Raw genomic sequence first — 19125 nt, 5'->3', positions numbered from 1 at the left:
GACTTCGGGGCGCTGAACAGCATGCTATCTGACCCGGAGCCAACCCCGACGGAGGCCGCGCCTGGGCCCGTCCTGGGGCCGACCCCGGAGGCTGCGGGAGACGCGTCGGGTGCCTCCGCATCCGCTGCGGCCGGCGAAGGCCTGCCCCAGAGGTCGCCGAAGGCGCACCTGATGCCTCCGCAGCGGCTGCGCCGAGTGCCGTAGATCCCGCAGCGGTGGCGGCGGAGATAACAGCGGAAGCAACGGCGGAGCCAACGGCGGAGGCTCCCGCAACGTCAGGGCCGTCGCAGGTGGCGTAGTGGGTGTAGAGGGTTGGGGACATTTGTACATGTTACTGAATTTTGGTTGCTGCGCAGGTTCAAGATTTTGGGCCTGCGCACACAACCGCTACTACTAAAATTTTGGCGGCTTCGACCGCGGAAGATGGTAATGAATGTGGTGGGTCTGCATCTGAGTTTTTGGATTGTGCTGACTCTGGGAGCTCGGTTGAGTGGACTGAGGAGTCGTCGGAGGAGGACTTGGACTACTTTGCGGCCTTGGATGTGGCTGCGGAGGAGGCTTCGGCGCACGTCGCGGACGCAGGAGATGTGCCAGGTCCTAGCACCGGGCGACGACGACGAAGGGCGGTTGCGAAGCGTAGAGTTAGTGGGACGGAGGGGGCTCGGCTTCGTGTGAGTGGGACTGGCTGACAGGAACTGTTGTCTTTGCCGGCCGCCGTGAATACAGGTGAAGGGGAACTGCGAAGTCTTTTTGCGGGTGAGGGGCTTAGGATAATGTTATTTAATTATAGGGAGATGGGAATTATCCCTAAGGTTGAGCCGATGTAGAGTGTGGTGCCCTCGCTTGTATATGTGGAGGCCCGTATGATGAAGTTGTGTGCCCTCGCTTGTATACGTGTGCGAAGGCGTTGTGTACTTTGTCTGGTATGTTTTGTTATGCTGTGCTGGTGTGATTATAGTTCGGCTGCGCCCTTAGGCGGCTTCTGCGGGGATAGCCTTCGCGGTAGGCTTCGGTTTTTGCGCACTTGTTGTGCTAGTCCGGCTACACCCTTAGGCGACTTCTGCATGGATAGTCTTCGCGATAGACTTCGGTTTTTGCGCACTTGTTGTGCTAGTCCGGCTACACCCTTAGGCGACTTCTGCGCGGATAGTCTTCGCGATAGACTTTGGTTTTTTCGCACTTGTTGTGCTAGTCCGGCTGCACCCTTAGGCGACTTCTGCACGGATAGTCTTCGCGATAGACTTTGGTTTTTTCGCACTTGTTGTGCTAGTCCGGCTGCACCCTTAGGCGACTTCTGCGCGGATAGTCTTCGCGATAGACTTTGGTTTTTTCGCACTTGTTGTGCTAGTCCGGCTGCACCCTTAGGCGACTTCTGCGCGGATAGTCTTCGCGATAGACTTTGGTTTTTTCGCACTTGTTGTGCTAGTCCGGCTGCACCCTTAGGCGACTTCTGCGCGGATAGTCTTCGCGATAGACTTTGGTTTTTTCGCACTTGTTGTGCTAGTCCGGCTGCACCCTTAGGCGACTTCTGCGCGGATTTGTCGCACGCGAGGGTTGCTAGCGCTTAGCCTCGCGGTGACCTCGTGTTGGTCGAATGTCGAAGACCGTCGTCGCGGTCTTTTTTCGACGCATGTTTTTGCGGGGGATTTTTCACACATGTATTACATGGCTCCGCCTCGTTAAAAACCTCACCCCTGGGAGGAAAAGAGTGCAGGCCGATACAAGATTGTTTTTGCGAATTACAAGGGCGAAATCAGCCCTGAGGAGTCAAACAAAAAATTTTCGGAGGTAGTCGATGTTCCAGGAGTGCTCCAGGTCCTCGCCGCTTGGCGTTGTGAGCCTGTAAGCACTGGGGGAAGCTTTTGTCTTGACTATAAAGGGGCCCTCCCACCTGGGCTCCAGCTTGCCCTTGGACTCCGTCTGAGCTGTCCAGATGAGTACGAGGTCCCCCTCGCTGAACTCCCTCGGGATGACTGAGTGGTCGCGCCATGCTTTGGTCTGGGCTTGGTACTTGTTCAGGGCCTGTAGGGTGAAGACTCGGTCTCCGTCAATGAGATCCTTTGAAGTTGGTTCGTCCACGTCGGGGACGGCCGACGGGACTGTTCGCGGGGACCCATGCTTCATTTCTTGCGGGGTCATGGCCTCCGATCCGTATAGAAGGCGGAAGGGAGTAAACCCGGTCGCCCTGCACTCAGTCGTGTTTAGTGCCCATACTGCCTCAGGTAGCAAATCAGTCCATTTGCCCTTCTTTTCATCAAGGAGCCTTTTCTTGACAGCTGTGAAGATTTTCCCGTTGGCGCGTTCCACGACCCCGTTGGACTGCGGATGATAGACTGAAGCGAAGGCAAGCTTGGTGCCAATGGAGAAGCAAAAATCTTTGAAGTCTTGGTTATCAAACTGCTTGCCGTTGTCAACTGTCAGTTCGGACGGTACTCCGAAGCGGCAAACAATGTTCTGCCAGAAGAATTTTTGGGCGGTCTTTGATGTTATTGTAGAGACAGCCCGCGCCTCGATCCATTTGGTGAAGTACTCGACAGCGATGAAGGCGAACTTAAGGTTCCCTTGAGCGGTGGGCAGGGGCCCGACGATGTCCAGGCCCCAGCGCTGGAGAGGCCATGTGTGGGCGATCAGCTTTGTATACTGCGAGGGGCTGCCCGACCGAGGAGAAAACTTCTGGCAGGCTTCGCAGGACCGGGTGACCCGATTTGCGGCGCAGATCATTGCGGGCCAGTAAAAACCCTGGCGGATCACCTTAGCAGCTAGGGCCCTTGGGCCTGCGTGAGAGCCGCACGTGCCACTGTGGACTTCACGTAGGATCTGCATGCCTTCGGCTTCGGTGACGCACTTAAGCATTGGCTGACTGACCCCTTTCTTGTAGAGTTGGCCCTCAATTAGTGCGAAGTCCCGGCTTCGATGTCTGAGACGCTTGGCCATACTGACGTCGGTTGGATGATAGTACCCCTGTAGGAACAGGGTTATTGGTGCCCGCCAATCTTCGGTCATGATTAGGTTGACTATGCGGTGGCCCTCGCTATAATTAGTTATTTGGAGCCCTTCGGGGCTCCGGACGGCTGGCGTGCCGATGGTGTGAAAGAACACGTCGGAGGGCAAGGGCTCGCCCCTGGCGGCAGCCTTGGCCAATGCATCGGCCTCCTCGTTCTTGGCCCTATCCACATGCTGCAAGGTGAATCCCTTGAACTGTCTCTCGAGACTTCGGATGGCCACGAGGTATTGCATGAGCACGGGATCTTTTGATGCAAAGTCTTTCTCGACCTGGCCGGCAACTATCTTGGAGTCTGTTTTGATGATACATGTGGTGACTCCGAGGGCCCTTAGCTTGCGGAGGCCGAGGATGACCGCTTCATACTCTGCTATATTGTTTGTGCATTTGTCGGATTCCAGAGCGAAGCTGAGGCGTGCTGCATATCTGTGTTTGACTCCGGCTGGTGAGGTGACGACTGCAGCGACGCCTGCCCCCGCATGGCACCATGCGCCGTCGCAATGGATAGTCCAAACCTTCTCTGTGGACGGGTCTGGCTGTGTTATTGGCCCAGTCCAGTCGACGACGAAGTCTGCTAGGACTTGTGACTTGATGGCTGTCCTGGGCTCGAAGCTGATGTGGTAACCGGATAGTTTGGCTGCCCACTTGGAAATCCTCACCGATGCCTCCGGGTTTCTGAAGAGTTCGCCGAGTCCTCTGTCTGAGGTGACGCGGACCTTGAATGCTTCAAAGTAATGGCGCAGTTTGCGCGAGGACATGACGACTGCGTAGGCGATCTTCTCCAGCTCTGTCATGTTGCACTTGGACGGTGTCAGTACCTCGGAGACATAGTAAACAGGGCACTGTCTGACCGCACCCTCAACTGTCTGCTCCTGCACTAGTGCCGCGCTGACCGCGTGCGGCGAAGCCGCGACATAGAGCAGTAGGGGGAGCGAGGAGTCGGGGCTTGTGAGGATGGCCAGCTCCGACAGGTACTGTTTTAGTGAGGCGAAGGTCGCTGCCTGCTCCGGTCCCCAGGCGAAGTCTTTTGCACCGCGGAGTGTTTTGAGGAAGGGGAGACTTCGCTCGGCGGACCTGGAGATGAATCTGTTGAGAGCGGCCAATCTGCCTGTCAGACGCTGGACGTCCCTGGCGGACTGCGGAGGCGACATGTCTACGATGGCCTGGATCTTGGTTGGGTTGGCCTCGATGCCGCGGTGTGACACCAGGTAGCCCAATATCTTGCCCTAGCGAACACCGAAGACGCACTTTTCCGGGTTTAGGCGGAGTCGTGCATCTCGCATGTTCGCGAATGTCTCGGCGAGGTCGGCGAGATGGTCCTCCTTATTCTTGCTGGCGACGACGATGTCGTCCACATATGTAAATATATTTCTGCCAACCTGCCCTTCGAGTACTGTTTTGGTGAGTCTGGAGAAGGTGGACCCGGCATTCTTGAGACCCTCCGGCATTCTGATGAAGCAATAAGTGCCGAAGGGTGTTATAAAACTGGTGCTAGCCTTGTCTTCCTCCTTCATGTATATCTGGTGATAGCCGTAGAAGCAGTCGAGGAGTGACATGACCTCGCATCCGGCCGCGCTATCGACTATTTTGTCGATCCGTGGCAACGGGAAATTGTCCTTTGGGCAGGCCTTATTGAGACTGGTGAAGTCTATGCACATTCGCCATTTCCCGCTTTTTTCTGCACCATTACAACATTGGAGAGCCACGTGGGGTAAGCCACTGGCTCGATGAATTTGGCCTCTAGGAGGCGGTGCACCTCCGCCTTGGCGGCCTCTGTCTTTTCGTCGGACATTTTGCGAAGCCTTTGCTTTTTTGGTCGCACCAAAGGGTCAATTCCCAAACCGTGCTCAATTATGGATCGGCTGACTCCGACCAGGTCGAGGGCGGACCAGGCGAAGACATCTTTATTCTTGGCCAGGCAGCAGAGAAGCTTCTCTTCTTCATGTGAGGTAAGGTCTTCGCTGATAGTGACTGTCTGCTTGGGCCTAGCCTGATCGAGGGGGACAGTCTTGGTCCCGTCTTGGCTCTGCAACTGTGCCTTGTCGTGCTGCTTATCGGTTGGGCTGGCGGGCGCAGGGACCTCGCGCTAGGTCGTGAGACAGTGCATGTTTCTTTGACCGGGCACGAAGTCCCGCTCTATGTTGCGCGTAGTCTGTTGATTGTCGAAGACTGTGATGACGCCTAACGGACCTGGTATCTTCATGCATAGGTACAGTCCGTGGATGGCAGCTTCGAACTTATTGATGGAGCCCCGGCCCATGATGGCGTTGTATGGATATACCATGTCGACAATATCGAAGGTTACTTGCTCACTTCGGGCATTGGGTGCTACACCGAAGGAGAGGGGCAACTCTATTTTGCCAACGGGAAAGGTGCCCTTGCCGCCGAAGCCATACAACGGGTTGTCCGAAGGCTTGAGCAGGCTGTGGCTTATACCCATGCGGTCGAAAGCGTGGAGGAAGATGATGTCCGCCTGACTGCCGTTGTCGACTAGGACTTTGTGTAAGTCCCAGCCTGCCACGCTGCAATTGATGACCATAGCGTCGATGTGGGGGGCGCTGCTCAGGTCGACGTCTCGTGCGTCGAAGGTTAGCGGTATGTGGGACCACTTTGTCTGCACGACTGGGCCAGTGACGGCGACATGGTTGATGCTGCGGTAGTGGTCCCGCTTCTGCCGCTTGGTGTCGAAGTCAGTGCTGGACCCCCCTGTTATCATGTGAATGACTCCGCGATATGGTTGATCGGCGAAGTCTTCCTGCTTTGGGGCATGGGGGATGTTTTGGTGTTGCTGGTGCGGTGGTGGGGGTGGAGGAGGTACGATTTGTACTTCCTGATGGTGTTGGTAGGCGTGGTGCGGTGGATGCGGGGCGGGAGCGTGGATATATGGTGGAGGGGGTGGCTGGTAATTATGCGCGACAATTCTGGGATTGTCGGCTGGCTGCGCCCGCGCCATTCTGTCTCTGGTGGCCTTCGTTTCGGGGCAATCTTTGGTTTGGTGGGCGCAGTCTTCGCCGTGGAAAAGGTAGTAGAACCGGCGCGGCGGCTGCGCGCGCCCTCGGCCCCTGCCACGAGTTCCATTTCCGCGGCCCTGGGGGGGATATTCCTGGCGGCGAGGGGGTCAGCAGCAGGCTGCTGGTTGGCGATGTTGTGCACTTGCTGCTGACTGCGGCCATCTCGACCGGAGTCTGGCTGCGGAGTCCTCGTCCACGTGCGGCTGGACTGCGGGGCGTCTTTGGGTTTCCACTGTGACTCAACCTTGCGCTGGTGGAGGTCTTGGGCCTTCTGCTCCTCGTCGCGTATCATCTGCCGGACCTTGGCTAGTGCGGACACACGCTGGCGCTTGGCCTCCAGTATCTCTTTCTGCCTCTGGAGATTGCGGTTCTTGAGGCGCAGGGCGCGCAGCTGTAGCTGTTCTTCTGTTGAGACGCCGAGGACCTCACCGTCCTCGGTGAGGTCCGCGCCTTCCAGTGGGGCGAAGCCTGGGGGCGGCTGCGATTGTCCTTCGGGCCCGCAGGTGCGGAAGGTGTCGTCTTCGCAGGTGTGGGGAACATTGTCTTCAGTGGGCTCTTGGTGGGTGGATTGGGTGAGGGCGAGGGCCTTGCCCTTTCTTGCGGCAAGCAGTGCTGCCTTCGCAGCCTCGTCAGCCTTCGGGTTAGCTCTCTTGGGTGCCATCGCGGGTGGTTTTGTCGTAGCACGAACGGTGGGCGCCAAATGTTGGAACTTGCTATCAGTCGCAAGAAAGCCAACAGGGGTGAATAGTGTAGACAGAAGGGTTACGCGTGAGATGGCAAATAGCTCTGTTAACCAGGCCTCTCACGGGCACTGTGCGGGGGTATTTATAGGTACCTGAACGCCCAGCGCCTTGTGTGAAGGACGCATGTGCCCTCAGCTACCTAGGTTATCCCCAGAATATTCCCACAAAGCAGGGTTACAGACTGTAATTACAGGGATGCCTTTACAAATTAGGCCCGTAACACGCGGCGGCTACGCGGGGCCCGTTACAATGGGCCGGAACGCGCGTGGGCCTCTGAGCCAGACGAGGCCGCACTGTGGGATGCCTTCGTCGTCGGTCTTCGTCTGGTGGCGAACAAGCGAAGGGTGTCCCTGCCTGCTTTGTCTCTGTCAGAGCAGCGGCTAAGCAGCGGAGACTTCGAGCGAAGGCTGGCGTTTCTGCCTTCGCTCCAACAGACACCACATCCCAGCTGGCATCCTTGATCGCAAGCTGAATGAGTTCCTGGCGCTTAACCAAGGAACCCGCACGGTACTACAGTATGCGCAAGCCTTCAACGACCTATGCCAGTATGTAGGGTACCATGCTGATTCTGATGAGAAGAACAGAGACCGCTTTCGCAGGGGTCTTAACATCAAGCTGCGGGAACGACTCAACATTGTCCGGGCTGATAGCTTCAATGAGTTGGTCAACCTGGCCATCCCCAGGAGGATTGCATTGTAGCTCACCGGGCAGAGAAGAAGAGAAAGGCACCAATGGCAGCACCATCCGCTCAGGCCTAGAGGTTCCGGATTGTTCCTCACAATCAGAGCAGGGGTTTCCAGCAGCAGGCAGGCAGATGGGTGATCAGGCCACCTCAGCAGTAGCAGTCGGCACCCAACCGCTTTCCAGCTCCCGCTCCAAGGAACAATCAGCCTCCGCAGCAGCAGCAGTTCCGCCAGGGCAATGGAAACAAGTGTTTCGATTATGGCAATGTGGGCCACTATGCCAAGAATTGTCCCAGGAACCAGCAGAGGCAGATGCCAGCACCAAATCAAGACAAGGGAAGAAAGCAGAAGGTACAAGTCAGGCAGGGGAAGCTCAACTTCACTACTCTGGAGGAAGTACCTGAGGGAGCTCCTATCATGACCAATATCTTTTCAGTTCATAATCAACCTGCTTTAATTCTGTTTGATTCTGGTGCATCTCATAGTTTCATTAGCCAAAAGTTCAGTGCTAAATGTGAACTGCGATTCTCTCACTCAAAAGGGTCATTTATGATAGTCACACCTGGGGGTAAAATTTCAACTAATCAATTAAACCAAAGTGTGCCTATTCAACTAGGATGCCACATTGTCAAAACCACCCTTCTTGTTTTGGGTTTGGAAAATGTGGACATTATTCTGGGAGCTAATTGGAGGACCTTGCACCAAGTTGTGCTTGATGTAGCCAGTCGTACCGTGGAAATTAATTCTCCGTTCTGTGGGAACTTCGCCTTAATTCTGCCCAGTCAAGGTTCTACTCAGTCATGTGCTTGCTCTATGACGGAGTTACCTCTGAAAAAGATCCCAGTGGTCTGCGAGTATGCAGATGTCTTTCCTGATGAATTGCCAGGAATGCCACCGGACCAGGATATTGAATTTGCCACCGAGTTGCAACCGGGAACGGCACCAATTTCTAAGAGGCCCTACCGAATGCCACCCGCTGAGTTGCAGAATTGAAGAAGCAATTGCAGGAGTTGCTGGATAAGGGATTTATTCGCCCAAGTACTTCGCCTTAGGGATGTCCAGCAATGTTTATGAAGAAGAAGGATGAAAGCTTGAGGCTGTGTATAGATTACCGCCCTCTTAATGCGGTAACTATCAAGAACAAGTATCCTTTGCATCGTATTGATGTTCTTTTTGACCAGTTGGTCGGGGCCAAGGTGTTTTCCAAAATAGACCTTCGCTCTGGCTACCATTAGATCAAAATACGAGCAAGCGATATTCCGAAGACGACATTCTCAACCAGATATGGGCTATATGAATTCTTGGTGATGTCATTCGGGCTGACAAATGCACCAGCATATTTCATGTATCTGATGAATTATGTTTTCATGCCTGAATTGGACAAATTCATAGTGGTTTTCATCGATGATATTTTGGTGTACTCGAAGAACAAAGAAGAACATGTCGAGCATTTGCATGTAGTGCTTCAACGTCTGCGAGAGCACCACCTTTATGCCAAGTTGTCCAAGTGTGATTTTTGGCTAAAGGAAATCAAATTCTTGGGTCACACTATCTCTCAGGCAGGAATAACTGTTGATCCTGATAAAGTGCAAGAGGTGATGAACTGGAAGCCACCAACGACCGTCCGTCAGATTCAGAGTTTTCTGGGATTAGCTGGTTATTACCGAAGATTTATTCCGGATTTCTCTCAGATTGCGAAGCCTATAACTGAGTTGCTGAAGAAAGAAGTCAAGTTTGTCTGGAGTTGGAAGTGCGAAGATGCCTTCCATGCATTAAGGCAACATCTGACCACAGCACCAGTGTTAGCGCAACCCGACAACAGCAAGCCTTTTGATGTGTATTGTGATGCCTCTGGCACTGGACTAGGTTGTGTCTTGATGCAAGACAACCGAGTCATTGCTTATGCCTCAAGAGCACTCGGGCCTCATGAGCAAAATTATCCCACTCATGACCTCAAATTGGCAGCAGTGGTTCATGCATTAAAAATGTGGAGGCACTATTTAATGGGAACCCACTGCAACATCTTCATTGATCATAAGAGCCTTAAGTACATCTTTACTCAGGCTGATCTCAACATGAGGCAGAGAAGATGGCTAGAGCTGATCAAGGATTATGACCTGGAGGTACATTATCACCCAGGAAAAGCCAATGTGGTAGCAGATGCTTTGAGTCAGAAGTTGCAATGCAACTGTATTCTGATGGATTCTCGCATCAACACCTTGTGTGATGAGTTGAGCAAGATGCAAATAGAAGTGATTCCTTCTGGTGCTCTGTCTCACATTTCTGTCGAGCCAGCTTTGCAAGACCAAATCATCATGGCCCAGCTCAGTGACAAGGGAGTGCAGATTATCAAGAAGAATCTCCATCAGAAGATTGAGAAGTATAATTATTTCCGCCAAGATGACAAGGGTGTGTTATGGTTCAAAAGCAGATTGGTGATTCCTAAAAACCAGGACCTCAAGAGGAAAATCTTAGATGAGGCTCATCTCTCCAAATTTTCTATGCATCCGGGAAGCACCAAGATGTACCATGATCTGAAGCCTTTGTATTGGTGGACCAAAATGAAGAGGGAGATAGCCCAGTATGTATCGGAATGTGACACCTGTCAGAGGATAAATGCAAGCCACTTGAAATCAGCTGGAGCTTTGCAACCCCTATCTATACCATCGTGGAAATGGGATGACATCAGTATGGATTTCATTGTGGGTCTGCCCAACACCTCTTGTCACCATGATTCGATTTGGGTTATTGTGGACCGACTGACGAAAGTGGCACATTTTCTCCCTGTGCACACCACTGATAAGGCTCAAAAGTATGCAGAGTTGTACATTATCGGATCGTGTGTTTGCACGGATTACCTCGGACCATTGTTTCTGACCGAGGAGCCCAATTTGTTGCCAGATTTTGGGAACAACTGCAGGAGTCTTTGGGAACCAAGCTACTCAGAAGTTCAGCTTACCACCCATAGACTGATGGTCAGACGGAAAGGGTAAACCAAATTCTGGAGGATATGCTGAGAGCTTGTGCAATCGATTGTGGCAAGAACTGGGATAAGCATCTCTCCTTGGCAGAGTTTGCTTATAACAACAGTTATCAATCTAGCCTAAGGATGGCACCCTTCGAAGCTCTCTATGGAAGAAGGTGTAGGACACCACTAAATTGGTCTCAACCTGGAGAAAGAGGAGTTTTTGGACCTGACTTAGTAACTAAAGCCGAAAGGAAGGTCAAACTAATCAGGAAGAATCTAGAAGCTGCTCAGGCCAGGCAGAAGAGTTACCATGATAGAAGAAGGAAACCTCTCCAGTTCAAGGTGGGAGATTTTGTATACCTCAAGGTATCACCCACCAAGGGAGTGCAGAGGTTTGGGATCAAAGGCAAGCTAGCCCCTCATTACATTGGACCTTATGAGATCATAGAAGCATGTGGACCCGTGGCATACAAGCTGAAGCTACCTTCAAAAATGTCTGCCATTCATAGTGTGTTCCATGTATCTCAGTTGAAGAAGTGTGTTCGATTGCCGACCGAGATCATAGCAGAGCCAGAATTGGAGATAGAACCAGATCTATCGTACCAAGAGTACCCTTCCAAGATTCTGGATTGCAAAGAAAGATCAACTCGGGCTAAATCGATCAAGATGTACAAGGTCCAGTGGAGTAATCACTTAGAGGAAGAAGCTACTTGGGAAACCGAGGAATTCTTGAGATCCAACTTCCCCGATTGCCTACCTAAGGAAGCTGGTACGTAATCACACCCAACCCCTCCTCCTGCCCTTCGAATCTAAATTTCAAAAATATAATCTTAATTCAGGATGAAGTAATCATGAAACAAATTTAAAAAGGACTTCCTTCTGAAGTTGCAAAGAGAATGACATTCGAAGAGCAGTTTGCTATAATAATAACAATAATCACCCACTTCCTATAAGTCTCACCCTTCGCTTCACCTCGGGAGGAATCTGGCCCGAATCTCGGGACGAGATTTCTTTAAGGGGGGGAAGGCTGTGACACCCCAGTGTCACCTAGGGTTTCTCTCAAAGTGCTAACCCATGAACCATCATCTTATGTGAACCAAAATTGAGCATGAACATCAAATTGACTTAAGAATAAAGGACCCATTAATCCTATAATTAAAAGTATCATGATCAAAGCAAATAGGTTTTTCAAAAAGGCAAAATGTGTAACCCCAACAAAAAAACCCAAATTGAGCCCTCTGAACAAAATTCAAGAGAATGGGGAAAAGGGCATGAAAAATTTAGAATCATGGCTTGGGCCAATTATAAACATTGAAGTATATTCAATAAGCAACAATAAAGTTTGAGGAAGCTTGGCCAAAATAATTCAATTAAAACCCTAAACAAGCTTCTCATGTGGGGACTCAATAGGAAATTCTGAATTTCAGAATTCTGAATTTCAGACCTTGAGCCAAAGATCAAGCGTGTTCACCTTGATCCCTAACTCAAATCCTAATGGCCCCATTAACAAAAATGTGCCTAACTAACCCCTCTGTCGCATGCCAGAAGATGGCATTGGGACGCGAGCCCTAGACACGACAAAACCCTGGATTTGCCTTAGGTTCGAGCAGGGAGACAGACCGGATTTTCGGGCTCCATATCTCTGCAGCCAGTAGGCACAATCCTATGACCCCCACACAAGATCGGTAGCTTGTAGGGAGGAGAAGAGGTTTTGTGCACTGACCAAGGCGAGAGCAGGCTCGGATGAGTGACCACACGCGCCAGAACTTGGGCAGAACGCATGGGCACACGTGTTCGACCCTGGTCGGCACGCCGGCGCTCGCCCAACCCGCGCGCGCGCTCGCCCTGACGTTCGGTCAAGTCCGCCGCGCGCCCTTGCCCTCGGTCGTGCCCGCCCGTGCCTATAAAGCCTCCCCGGGCGCGCCTCACTTCACCCCGCGCTCACCGTCACCAGCCAGCCACCCCTCCTTAGCTCCGGCGAGCTCTTTTCCGCCCGCCATTGCCGCCAGCGCTTCGGCCACCGTGGCCAGCCCACTCCAGTCACCCCCAAGTCGCGCCAGTGCTTCAGATAGCTCCGCCAGTGGCCCGTGAAGCTTTCCAAGCCCTCGGACCCGGCAGAACTTCACCGGAAGCCCGAGATCGACCTCACCGGACTTCGGTCGCCCGCCTGCACGCGTGGACTGGACACTCCGGTGAGCCATTCTTCAATTCCCCGCGCACACCCCTTCCTTGATCCCTGGTGAAGCTCTCTGGCCCGTTTGATTGGTCAATTTCGCCCTGGATAGGCCGAACTCCTCGCCGCCGATGAGCTCCCCCGCCTGCGCACGCGGACCGGCCAACTCCGACCATCCCCGACGGCGACCCGCACATCGTTGTGACCGTCAGGACCTCCCCTACACCCTCGGCCACCTCACCGGAGCAATCTCGCCGCCGGTAAGCCCCTCCGCCCTTTCTTCCGCCGCGGGTGCTGTTTAATTTGGGGGAAGGACCTCGGGTTAGGATTAGAAGAATCCAAGGGGTTTTCTGAGATGTCAGTGACTCATTTGAATAGTAGCCCAGGGACTAGTCTGTAAGGAAAACATAAAACACCCGCCAGGGACCCTGTTGCAAAGTAGTTTCCCATTTAATCATTTCTGTTTAATCTTTTTAATGAACAGAGAACTTAGAAAATTCATAACTTGATGAATACTTAACCAAAAATTGTCAAACTAATTTTGTTAGATCCTAAATAATACGAGCTATCATTTAAAAATAATGAACCCATGCTTTCTGTTTTAATTTTTAGAGTTTAAAAATTAAAAACAGAAACCGACCAAACCTTGTTTAATTAAGGAAAATTAGTTATTTTTCTGTGCTGAACCTAAGAAAATTTGTAGATGTTCAAACCTCATTTAAGCACTGTTTAAAAATAGTAAGAACCCCAGTATTGAAAAATATAGTGTAGATATCCATTAAAAGCCATTTCTGCCCAAAACTTAAGAAAATCAGAAAGACATTAGAAATTAATGAACAGTGAGTGAAATTATTTTTCCTAGTTTACTTAAGTAACAGAGAACCTAGGAAAAATAAAGGGATCTTTAGTCCAGATCAGTTTTAATGTGAAATGTGTTATTTAGCATTATTCCAACTAGAAATCAATTATTAGAATTACAAAACTAGACCCAAAATTGGTAATAAAAATCCAGTGAACTTGTAACCACCAGAACCCCACTGCAAAAATAATGAACACCCCAGCCCATCATAAATATAATATGATAATGAGTCTTTTTCCAAATAAATCATGAATAATCCATAATAATACAATAATGGGCAAATAAAATTTTGCTAGGTCAATGATGAGATAGTCCACCAGAAAAAAATGCAAACCCCTTAAAAAGATGCAAAATAATACCTATTGCTAATATTGTATAAGAAAGGCCATTTAATCCAATTAATGCATACCACCCCTACCCTTAAGCAAAAAGATGTCAAACTTCAGAATGATTGCTCTTGCGCAAAATAGAAGCTAAGAAAAATCAGAAATCTGTTGTTTGATATTTTTCAAATATAGTGGTAGTAGAAAGCACCCCTTTGGCTAGAAACTTTAGAAAATCCTAGTAAAATAACTAATAAGAATTAATGGCTAGAATTTTGTGCCAAGTCATGTTATAGCACCTAAAAGCCAGCAAAAATAAGTTTTAGAGAATTACCTACTATTAAATAATAGTTGTAGTTCAAAGCACCCCTTCTGCCCTAAAATTTGGTAATTTTGTCCAGATAAAACTATTCACTTTCTGATCCCCAAATTTTGAGACAGAGAACTATACACTAGTAATAAGCCACTATAATTTTTATAAAATTTTTGGAATCTTATTAAGGCAACTTGTAGTTCAAACCCACTCCAAAAACTTAAAGAGAATAAAGAAAAAGAAGGGAGAAATAAATCTCACTCCAATAAGTCCAACTTGAATTCTTGTCAATTCTCACTAAGACTTTAAAAAAAATTCAGTGGAACCCTAAAAATAAACCTACCACTTACCTTACCTAAGTTTGATCCAACTCACCAAGTATACCACCCAAAGGTCTCACATAAGTAAGGTTTAACTCTATCTAACTCAAGTAGACCATACACCATCAAAAGTTGAAATTACTAAAGCACATATCATATCATGCATATGTCTTACGCATTGCATTCATTAGATTGTAATCTCGCCGACGGAGAGTACGTGCTCATCCCCGAGTAAGGAACTGTCCAAGAGGAGGACCAGGAACAAGCTTCCGAGGCTGCTATCGAGGATCTCCCCGCAGCCCCAGCTATTGAAGGCAAGCCCCGGTTTTATGCATAATCGCATTATTATATGCTACTTTACTACACTTAATGCTTGTAGGATTGTAATGTGCACTTAAGTGTAGGAGTTGCTTGAAACCTCTAGTTGCATGAACTTAGGGTTCCTTTTTGAGATGAATAATAGTATGCTAGGTCGAGTAGCTGCTTGCTAATCAGGATCTCGGTAAAAGTCGAGTGATTTTTCTAGCACTCGCGCATGGTCAGGAATTGATTGTATTCATCTTGATAACGGGATCTATGTTAGTCTATGGACTTGGATCCAGGGAGGATGCCTTGACCATGAGACGGGAAAAAGGAATTAAGGATTAATGTGTGGATACCTGAGTCAAGCTTTTGAACGTACTAAGCACATGCCGGAAAAAATGGTAACCGATAAACCTAGTACCTGAGTGAAGCCGGGCGCGGACTTTATCCCTCATGCGACCTGAGACTGGGTCTCCCATGCTAGCTATGGTGGGTACAAGTGTGGTCACTGCACGGCGGCAGCCGGGGTCAATGGAGCATTGTATGCCAAGGCGGTGAGGCCTGGACGCGAACGGGGAATCGATGGGGACGGTTGTCATGTGCGGGGTCGGAGTACCCTGACATGTCGTGTGTTTAGGTTTACCTTGCAAGGATAAAACTCGATTCGAATCGTCTGCTTCTCGCAGCTAATGTGACTGCTTGACCCCTTGTACTGCATCGAGTAAGAAGTGAAATGAGGTTACATGAGACAATTTGTTGATTGAACTAAATGCTTGTTACCATGTATGCTTAGAAGGAGCAAACCTAGCTAAGATAATGATGCTAGAATTTGAAGATCTAAAAATGAATTTTAGAAACAGCTAGTGCTTTTGGCAAACCAAACCCCTCAGCCAAACAACTGCATAGTCTAGAGGTAGAGGAGTAGACTCCTCACACCGGTTAAGTCTAGCTGAGTATTAGTATACTCAGCCTTACTTGTGGCATAATTTTTGCAGGTGCAATTCAGGAAATGGTTGATGGTGTGACTTGGCCTACCACCCTGCCACCGGGTTGGACGGTCGAGTGGGATGTTGCCCCGGCAGGAGAGGAGCACGAGGAGTAGTGGGCTAGGCCTTGCCCATTCCCTCGATACCGACGACATCGATTAGCCGCTGCATTTTATTTTGTGAACTCTCATTTGCTACTCAAAAACTCCGATCTATGTAATAATTCAGCACTTAATTTGAGCTTTCCTGTTTTATTGTATTTCTTCTGTGACTCACCTTCGAGTGAGATTGTGGAATTTGATCCTGGTTAAGTGGCTCTATCAGACTAGATCTGAAGAACTGACGGGTTATTCCGATTTAAGTGTGTTGCGGCCCCTGAGGCGTGACTTAGGCACTTAAGCTGGAATAATTCGGGTGGTTCTGCCACCCTTTGCGTGCGGCGGTTTGCCTTCTTCTTGTTTCGGGTCAGCTCGCATGATGTGTGGGACCAACCCCCGTGTCATAGAGTGGGAACCCTAGAGCATGTCGGTGGAGACTTTGCCCGTGACGCTTGGAGGTGCGAGTGAGGAGATCTGCCTTTAAAAAGGGATCGATCCCCCGGGCAGTAGCCATGCCTTCGCACTCCTCGCATTCGTCGTGCCCTTCCACCTTCCGAGCCCCCAGATGGGGTGCACCTGCGTTGCCTTATTTTTGCTGTTGTTTGATGAGCGCGACCCTGTGGGGGTTGGCGCTCTTCAGTCACCGCTCAGCTTCAAGGATTTTCATCATGCAGCCCGGCTGCAGTCCCTCGCCTACGGTCACCCAGGATGATGATCGTAGGCCTCGTGGTGGGGAAGAGCGAGCCGGGCCGTAGCCTCCCCCTACCCTTAGCTTCAAGGATGTTCATCATCCGTGCTGGGGAGGAGGGTGCACCGAGCCGGGATCCGCCTCCGCGTGGGCAGCGGCCCGCTCCTTCCCTCAGTGATCGGGGGAGAAGGGTGCTCGCCACCCGTGGCGCTAGCAGCTGCCGCGTGTCGTGCTCCCCGGCCTGAGCGACTCTGGCGCTGCTTCCGGTGCCGCCCCCTACCGCTGGGGCGAAGCGCGACTGCCCGTCCACCGCACAAGTGTCGGTCGTGCCTTGCGTGGGCCGGCCACGTCCAGGTCCTCCTTGCACCGTCGGCTGCACCAGGGGGTTGCACAACACGTCGTACGCTGCGAGGGCGGTACTCGTGTTCTGGGACAGCCTCGGCGAGGACGGGAGTGAGGACCTGCCGGTGCGCTTTGGGGCGGCCGCCGTTCTCCGGTGCGGTGTTGATGGGCAGGTGGCCGCTGTCGTCGGTGCTGAGGGGGTGGTCGCCATAGGTGAGGCTCCCCCTTGCCGAAGCGGTTGCCTCCGCCGATGAGACCGTCAGTGCCACCTGCGCCCCGGACCTCCGGCTCTTTGGCTTTAATGGCTAGTTCTCGTCCCCCATGAGGGGACGTGAATGAGGGCCTTTCAGCAGTAGCGTTTGCCCTGAGGCCATCGCTGCTGCTGTCTAGCCGCCCGAGGCGGAGGTCGTTGTCGCGCTGCTGGTGCAGTGGTCGCCGGCGAGCCACCTGGAGTTTGTTATCCCGCAGGCCTTCTAGTGTGGAGGTTGTTCATTCCTGTGGAAATGGACTCAGAGTCCCATTTGTAATGGTACCCTCTTGAGAGCGAGATGTAATAGCTTTAAGTGCTAAGACATCTGCCGTAGGTCGGGACAACCGCCGAGGGCGCTGCCGACGTCTAAGTCTAGGTACCATTGTTACCCCAAGTACGTGTGTTTGTTCTTTGTGGCTGCTGAGGCCTGAACATTTGGGTATAAAGACGTGTTTCTTTCCTCTTGTTTCGAGCATTAGGACTTGTTCGCCGGTAGTAGAATCACTTATCCGAGCGTGAGCTACCTTTCGCGGAAGGTGACGAGTGAGGTATCCGTATCCTGGAGGCGTAGGAGTCCCTCGGCTCGGTCGGCCTTGCCGTTCAAGGTCTCTCTCGCTCGTCATTAGGATTCCGCTATCGACGGAGTCGAAAGGCATGAAAGTCGTTTTGGCGGAAAACTTTTCCGAGGAAAGATTTGACGCAGAGGGGGCTTCCTCCTTTCTAGACCCGAGGCGACCGCTTGGGCTGGGACCCTTGCGGAGGGTGTGGCTGTGGTCGTTGGGTCTGCCCGAGCCATGGCCTCACAGCAGCGTGACCGGGCCGAAGGTATGTTTTGCCCGCTCTGTGACTTTATTTATGTCTCCATTCTTCTTCTTGCGTCTGAAGAATTTTGTCCGGCTGTTTGCAGGGTTCGAGACGGCTCTTAGCGAGTCCATCAAGAACTGCAAGGCGCTTGCCGAGGCAGCTGAGCAGAAGGAGGCCAACCGTGTGGCCATGTCCGAAGCTATCTCGGCCTTTTGCCAGGCCTTCGGCCCCGACGGCGTCTCCTCGGGTAGCTCCCCCCAGAGTCATCTGCGGGCCTTGGGCGGCCATGTGCGTAACAGACTCCGCGGGGCGCTGCACCACGGCGTTAGGCGGGCCTTCGTCGTGCTCGCTTCCCACTACGACATGGATCTGGAGCGGGTTAGCGAGGGGTACTGCTTACCCAACGAAGAGGAGGCTGCCTTAGCCGAGGTCCAAAGGCTTGACACGGCTGTCGAGGGCCCGAGTGCGGCGCTAGCTTCCTCCTTTGAGGTGGAGATCCTTCCGCCCGTGTCACCATCCGAGGCCGGGCCAGATTCTGCCGAGGGTGGAAATGACGCCGAGCGTGCTGCTCCTCCCCCTGCCGATGTCTGAGCCTGCAGGAACAGTTTCTAAGTATGCGTATGTTTTTTGCGGCCGCTGAGGCCTAAACATTTTAATGTCGAATTATAAAGCTGTGTTTTCTTTCCTCTCGTTTCGAGCGTTAAGACTTGTTCGGTAGCAGAATCCCTTGTCCGAGCGTGAGCTACTTTTCGCGGAAGGTGATGAGTGAGGTATCTGTATCCCGGAGGCTTAGGAGTCCCTCGGCTCGGTCGGCCTTACCGCTTACGTATTCTCTCGTGATTTTTAGGATTCTATTATCGATATAGTCGAAAAGCACGAAAGTCGTTTTGGTAGAAAAGTTTCCGAGCGTTAGGACTTGTTCGGTAGCAGAATCGCTTATCCGAGCGTGAGCTACTTTTCGCGGAAGGTGATGAGTGAGGTATCCGTATCTCGGAGGCGTAGGAGTCCCTCCGCTCGGTCGGCCTTGCCGTTCAAGGTCTCTCTCGCTCGTCTTTAGGATTCTGTTATCGACGCAGTCGAAAAGCACGAAAGACGTTCTAGTAAAAGACTTTTCCGAGGAAAATTTTGACGCAGAAAGGGTTCCCCCCTTCTAGCCCCCGAGGGAGGGTCGGGCTTTGCCGAGGCAAGACTGATCCTTCCTTGATGGTTAGACTTTATTTATGCATGTAAAGAAAAGCGAGATACATGAACGACTTGAAA

Source organism: Zea mays, chromosome 9 (assembly GCF_902167145.1).
Source record: "Zea mays cultivar B73 chromosome 9, Zm-B73-REFERENCE-NAM-5.0, whole genome shotgun sequence".
Classification (NCBI taxonomy): Eukaryota; Viridiplantae; Streptophyta; class Magnoliopsida; order Poales; family Poaceae; genus Zea; species Zea mays.
The sequence above is the reverse complement of the archived record's forward strand: the minus strand, read 5'-3'. Positions refer to the sequence as shown.